General features: G+C 52.3%; 1 pseudogene; it reads left to right on the top strand.

Annotated features, from left to right (window-relative positions):
• The first annotated feature begins 6,315 nt into the window (after positions 1–6,315).
• Positions 6,316–6,889, top strand: LOC111171080 (ferritin heavy chain pseudogene; annotated as a pseudogene).
• Positions 6,890–7,601: the final 712 nt, after the last annotated feature.

Below are 7,601 nucleotides of genomic sequence, written 5' to 3' on the forward strand. Positions count from 1 at the left end.
TCAGGTCATCGGGGAATTCGTGCCTTAACAACTCGTGCTCATGCGAGGGGACGCCCCCCTCCTCAGCGGCAGCCAAAGTGGTGACAGATGAGCGCGTTCTCTGCACCCAAACCGAACAACGGGGACCCACTCCCCCGGGGAGACCGACCATACTCCCGCTCTGCTGGGGCTTCCAGATAACCCATCACCATCACTGACACTTAACACGAGGCTTCTCTTGGTGAACTCCACCCACAATTCCTCCTCAAAACAGGTAATCTCTTTCCTTACTACCTTCAATGCTGCTCCCTTCAGATCGCCAAACACTGCTGACTCTGACCAGGGCACCCACTGTACCTCTCAGGAGATTCAACAGTGGGCTCTCCCACCCAACATTCTTCCAAACTTCCATCTAGGATCCCGCCCCCAGGTGGCTGGCCTCCTCAAGCATCTTAGTGACCTCCTTAAAGAGACACTACTTAAATTATTTGCAAGCAAGTGGTTCTCGAAATGGATGGAACTCTTGCCGCAGGCCCTCATCTTGCTTAATTCTCACCCCCTGAGCCTTTATACCCCTCATACCAATTATTACACAATTATCACACACCCTCCAAAATGCCACTTCGGGTCATTTCTGGCAGTTCTCAAGCTTTCTTCACACTCTAGCACGACGCCCTTTACGTTTTGACTCCACTTCCCTATGCTGCTATGATTTTCTTTTCCATCATCTGACCATCTGCTTCCCTCTGATATAGCCTGATCGAGGGCAGAGAGTCCAATATGGTCCCCTCACCATTGAATGCCCCACAGGCCACAAGCCCACCAAGTCAGTGCGAGATCATCTCTTTGGAAATCCTGCCAACGGTGACGACTCTCCAAAAGCAGCCACCTCCACACCGGCCGCTCTCACCAAATACAGTGGCTACAAGAGCTGGCTGATGAAACTGAACGCCCCGGCTAATTTAGAGGAAGTAGAAGTCATCGCCCCGGGACCAACCAGTGGCGCACTTTGGGTGCCTGAAAGAGGGAAAGAACTCTGCTTGGTGGACGCAGGCCACATTTGGGGATGAGAACATGCCGAGCAAGCTACAAGTCGTGGCCTGACCCCACGCCAGAAAAGGCGACCCAGTACTTTCCCCCACCAAGCAACCGCGCTCAGCCCTTAAGCAATACACAGATAGCTCATCCAGAAGGAACCTGACCCGAGCTCAATCAAACGTCAGCGCTCCATCTGCTGATGGCTATTCTTCTTGCTTTGTACCGCCTGGGTGATAGGGTTACTGGTAGAACCCTTGGGCCTAACCCTCACCCAGATAGAATGCTGTAAAAACACTGCTGCGGCCCACAGTAGCACCACAGGGTGGAAAAGCAGGGAATGCCGGCGAGCCCTGTTGGAAGGGCTCAGGCTAGTGTGCCACTGAGTCTGAGCGGCAAGGGGATCGCATCCCTTTATAGGCAAGGGGCCCGCTGGAAGCAATGTCTAAATGACACTTGCCCAATTTCAACATCAAACAGTGCTACAAGCTAACTGGCCCTATGACTGCCCGTACATAATACCCACCTGGGTACAGGGACTGTGCTCCCAGGATTTGTCCACTGCTTGCCCTCACGGGTTGAGCCCAGGAATGCCTAAGTAGCACCCATAAGATCTCCCGTAGCCTGGGATATAAATGTGCCCAGAATCTTTATGTGCTTGGATGAGCTCCTCCGGGAAGGAAAGGACAGCAGCCCACTCTGTTGCTAAAGGTGCCCTTGATGACCCCAGAGAGCTCTTAACCGTTTGTTCCACTAGCAGCAGGCACCAGACGTGCAGCTCGGTCTTCGGGGAAGCCTCTAAGTTATATCAGGCTAGCCTATGCCCAGCCCATGATCAATACCCCAAATGCACAGCCACATGGGAGGATGCACCCGCCCCTGGGTGGCCACCACTCCAGAGGACCTCACCCCTGAGTGAGACAGACTCACTGCTGGAGAGGATACCATTCCACACAATACCGCCCCAGCCCAAGACTTCACCACTGGAGATGCCTATGCGTCCTATACCAGAGATGACACCCCAGGGCCGTGGCACCAGCTGGAGACCTAGCTGCTCACCCAGATGGCCCGACTTCCCAGTTTATATTGCGGAACGCTGCCATGGAGACTAAGACTTCCCAGAAACACTGGAGTAAACACATTGCCCCGATGGCATCGGGGGATGACCTACTATGATATGATTTTGCAGAACTTGCTAGGTCCTTGCTGGCTGACCCTACCCTATACCAAGAGGCTCGCCAGACTGTGAGTTTGTCCCCCGCCGACAGCAGGACAGCACTGTATCATATTTCCCCACGGAAGCAGGCCACAATGTGCGCTCCAACCAGGAGGCTCCCCGCCTACAAACGACTGAAGGTTGTTAACGTCCTCACCACTAACTCAGATGCTTCAGCATCACGGGGGGGGGGGGGGGGGGATTCTACTGTAGGCAGCTGAGTTAGTATTTTTTTAATTTTTTTTATTGTAATGCAAGTGCCTGACCTTAAGCTTCGGATTGCCTAGGCACCCACATCAAAGACAGCTATCTTGAATAAACACACTGCCGGCTACAGGACTAGAGGAAGAGTCAGGCGGCCCCGCCCCAGAAGCTTCCTTTGTTTTGGAGATCTCTCTTCGACAGAAGGAACTGACCACCTGACCACCTGTTTTTCCCTTCTGGCATTTTAATTCCCGCTCATGTTTTAAATTCACCAATAAAGACTGAACCTGTGAAACCCTAGGCATCCCGTGCTAGACCCCAATAAAAGAAGCCCAGGCCTGCACACGTACTCTCTTTCTACCCATGACCTCGCCGTGTGGCTCCACGCATGCCATGTATCCTCCAGGACCTGTGAGTAATAAACCATGTTTTTTCTTCAAAGTTCTCTGATGGCTGTTACTGAAGTGTATCTTGCAATCATAATAAGAACCGCAAGGTGGCGGGGGGTGGGGGGTGGGGGTGGGGAAGGGCGGGTCCAATCACAATACTGGCTCCCAAAGGGGAAATGTCTGTGAGGGCTGCCTCAAGCAGTATGGCCCAGGTGAGTGCCCCAGGCATTTCTGGATGATAGCATCACTACTGAGAGGCTGAGCCCACCCCCAAGACTTCTGTTGTTTACCTTCCTCCTGGAGGGGTTCTTCCTCACCCCTCCTTGGGTCAAATAGATCCTTTGATACGCAGTCAGTAATCACAGGACCACACCTAGACTACAACTCTCCACAAGAGAGTCACAGTCTCTGGCCACACGTGACAGACGAATCATTTGAACTCCCTCTGCATGAAGAACTACAACTGAGGTACTGGATTTTTGAACAACACGCGCTCAATCATAAAGTAACCGTCAGGAAAGCACGGAGGACCAGGGATGATCCCCATCGCTCTTTGCGCTCGTTTCTCCAAGAAATGGGTCTGAGTCCATTGCTGGCCACTAAGTGCAGAACACGGGTGGTTTTCGGACATGTCAGCCCCACCCCTCCCCCCCCGATTAAAAACTCAGGTGTGAAGATTTACCGTCCACATTTGAGAAGTGTGGTTTAGTTACACCAAACAGGTACACAGAACCAGTAAGCAAATTTGGGTGGAGTTACGTGCATCAAACTGTGGAGAGAGGGAGACGGGTGGTGATCTTCACAAGACCTCACCAAGTACAGTCTGGTTGGGAAGAAGCATACACACGTGTCAATGGTTATTTGGAGAATCGACCAAGGGACAGGAGTTTGGGAGGGAGGTGCTAAATAATTCTCTAGAAAACTGATTTTAGTCTACGTGGAAAGGCAGGCCAAGTCTCTGTTCTAACCCTAGGATGAAATATTGATTACCCCCATTGAAAGAGGATGAGAGATCACAAACTCCAGAGGAAATGTCACCTATCAATTAGACCAGCAGAATGTAAATCAAGAACAACCCAGCTGGAGGGGCTGGCCAGGAGGCACATGACAGGAGTGATGCCCAACTTCAACGCCCTCGTCCCGGCCCTGGTCAGGGACTTGGCGGCCTGCTGAGGAAAAGTTTTGTTCCATCTCAACCTGTGGTCCTTCACAAATTTTCAAAAATTTACTTAAACTTCTTTCCTATTAGAAACTGAGCTAGAAGAGACTGTCCTGTATGGCTGCGTACGGGAAGCCTGCCTTGCTGAAGGTTAGGCCTGTGCCGAGAAGGGGGGCAGGCGGGTAACTGAGCTGCTAGAGAAGCAGAACAGCTGTTTGTCTGCACCTCTTTGTTCTCTCATTATGGAAACCTGGGAGAGGCCTCAAGAAACCACATGACAGTGTCCTGTGTATACCCCACCCCATTTTATTGACTGAGGTCACCAGGGGTGTAGCTGAGAGTCAGATCTGACTTTACTCCAGGTTCCACATCATCTTGCTCAAGAAGTTTATATCGCAGACTTCAGTTTCCTCGTGTGGGAGATAATAAAAACAATCCTCCCTCACAGAATCGCGAGGATTAGTGAGAAGGCAGGGAATCACCGGGTCTGGTGAGGACTCATCAAATCTTTCACTGGGAATGGCGCCCTGGTCCCCTTGGTTAGCTGGTGCTCACTGCAGCCAGCCTCCTGAACCCTGGCCTTCCTGGAGAGCGCTGCCAGGCAACCCTGCCCCAGGGCCTCCCGAGGCTGCGTTTGGGAGCTGAATCCATTTTCCACCCCCACAGATGGCTCAAACTGGTTGTTCCAGGCCTTTCTGAGCCCACTGTTGTTGCTCCTTTCTCTCTCTACTCTTTTCCAAAGGCGAAGAACTGCTCAGGGAATGAGGTGCTCAGCGCCCGGCGTGCTGTGGGGTGGAGAGGACACACACAGGTCTGGGACTCCCTCCAGCCTACAGCCCTCACACTCCAGTCGGGAAGGCTAACTGGTACAATCCCTGGACCATCTCCCCAGCTCCGCTGCCAGCTCTGGACCAGTATCCTCCTCTTCGGGGTAGCTGCCCCACACAAACGCATCCTCCGGTTATGTGGTTCCGGGGGCGCCCCCCGTTCCTACGTGACCCACATCTCCCTCACCACAGCTGACTGGTTCAGGGGTCAGCCAGTCCCAGTCCCACCCCTTACGCCTCCTGTTGTCGGCTTAAGGACGGCCACCTGAGGACCAGCCTGGGTTTGTTCCCCAGCACTGAGGGAAACGGAGAAACTTACTCCTTGTGCTTCATGGGTCTTTGAGGGATTTTTCATTCCATGAGGGAAAAAGGGAGCAGGACTGATACATATTATTGATGAATTTAGCAAAAGAAAGAAGAGCATGATGATTCGGCTCTATCTACACTTTTTAACTTTTGGATCTGCATTTCCACCAAGAGGAAATGCTATAAGCTTACAATGGCTTATAACCCGTAGTCAGCCAGAACTTCCTTTGGGTAACTAGTCAGCGTAGGCTAAGTGCTGTCACAAATATCACAAGTCTTGCTGGCCTAAGACAGTACATTTTTATTTTTTGTTCTTACCAAGATCCAGTGCACAGTGGTGATGCAGGCGATGGGGTGATAGTCTCCTTGTGCCATTCAACGGCTCAGGAAGGGAACCCATATGAGGGCAGGTTTGAGATAACCGCAGACCCACTTAGCAGAAGAGGAAGAAACAAAAGAGAACGACACAATCTATTACAGAAGAGATACACGAAAGTCTTCTAATGTCAGAAAATGCCAAGCTTTGGGCACTTGGGATGGTCCCTATCTTACCTACAAGCTCCACACCATGTACCGCAAATAGAAAAGACTCCCTAACTGACACACTGAGCCCCTCCATTCACAGGAGAAGACTGTCAGTGAAATGGGCGTCCCAACTCTAGATCAGATCCATGCCAGTTACCTTGGCTGATCACATGACTCCTTTACTCCCAAATACGAATGGACAGATGTTTGCCAGATACTTGAGGAAAGTGAAAGAGAAGATCATGATGAACAAAGAGAACTATTTCTGGAGAAGAAAACAACTATAATACAGGAAAGGGAAGAGAACATTACCAAAACTTACAAATTCATATTCTCAGAATTTTAAGGAAGACAATGGGTTTATAAAATGAGAACAGGGTGCTATAAGAGGGCGCAATTGGAGAACAAGAGAAAGCCCTTGGAAACTTTTTGCAAAGTTAAACACGTAATAGATACCAGGTGCGCAGGTCAAAGTCACCCTGCCTCACCCAGGCTGTGATGGAACGTGGCTGCAGCGTTCGTGCCCCGCCAACGCCACGCAACCTCTCCTGGTAACAGGACTGCGAGCCCACCGCCTGACTTCCATATCGAACGCCATTTCCGGTCCACCCCAGAGCGGCCGCCCTCTTCGCTCGGAGGCAGCTACCGCAGGCCCCGCGGCTTCGCCTTCACGCCCGCCATGATGCCCTTGCCGTCGGCCTTGCTGCCCGCGCAGCCCTCGCAGGTGCGCCAGAACTACCACCCCGACTGCGAGGCCGCTGTCAACAGCCATTTCACCCTGGAGTTCCACGCCTCCTTCGTGTGCCTGGCCGCGGCCCTTTACCTCGACCGCGACGATGTGGCCTTGAAGCACTTCACCCGGTTCTTCCTGCGCCGCTCCCGCGAGCACAGCATGCGGGCACGGTGCCTGATGCGCCTGCAGAACCAGCGTGGGGGCCGCCTCGACTTCCAAGACATCAGGAGCCCAGTCAGTGTCAAGTGGAAGAGTGGCCTCAAGGCCATGAAGTGCACCTTGTTCCTGGAGAAGCTCATGAACCACAGCCTGCTCCACCTGCACCAGCTGGCCATCGACAAGCGCGACCCCCACCTGCACCACTTCCTGGCAACTCACTACCCCAGCCAGCAGGTGGCGTTCATCAGCGAGCTGGAGGGTCATGTCACCACCCTGAGCATCATGGGGGCCCCGGACGTCGACCTGGCAGAGTCCCTCTTTGACAAGCTCACCCTGGGCGACAGCAACAAGAACTGAGCGTGGACTGGACTTCCCCAGAGCCACGGGGTGACCAGAGCGCTGGTCACCGTGCCTACCATGCAGACGGCAATAGTGCCCTTGCAGAAGAAGTTCACTTAAGTTTTTTTCTTCCAGCTTTGCCACTTCTTCCAATAAAGTTATTTGGTTCCTAAAGAAATAAAGGTCTCTCCTTGGTTCCTGTGTGCAAATCGCTCACTTTTTAAATCAGGTATCCAGGAGGCTCTCCACCCACCCATGCCCCACCCACATGCCGCTCAGGATCTCCACAGAGGGAGGGAGAAGGCATTCCATGGGGCCCTGCAAAGTGCAAAATCCATCTTCCCCTTATAAACAATGTGGGTATATGGCGGGTGGTGAGGTGAGGCGCTGCTGAATGCGGGTGCCTGCGAATAGCAAGAGTATAAAAACACGGCGTAAAAATCACAGTAGTGTGGCTTCTGGAGGAAGAATGAAGGGAATGGGGTGGGACAGGGATTAAAATAAAGAGTCCTTAAAATTTTACCTGAAGGCTTTGAGTTTACTAAAATATGTAAATGTTAGTGTCTGTTGATTCTGGGAAGCAAGATGGAGACCCCAGAAGCCAGCTTGGCAGGGTCCCTCTTTGACAAGCTCACCCTGAGCAACAGTGATAATGGTAACTGAGCCTCAGGCTGGCCTGCACACAAACACAGGGGTGACTCCCTAGTCACCATGCTGGACATGCATATTG

This window comes from Delphinapterus leucas, chromosome X (assembly GCF_059928025.1).
Source record: "Delphinapterus leucas isolate spDelLeu-1000000601 "Yukka" chromosome X, BTC_Dleu_Yukka2, whole genome shotgun sequence".
Lineage (NCBI taxonomy): Eukaryota > Metazoa > Chordata > Mammalia > Artiodactyla > Monodontidae > Delphinapterus > Delphinapterus leucas.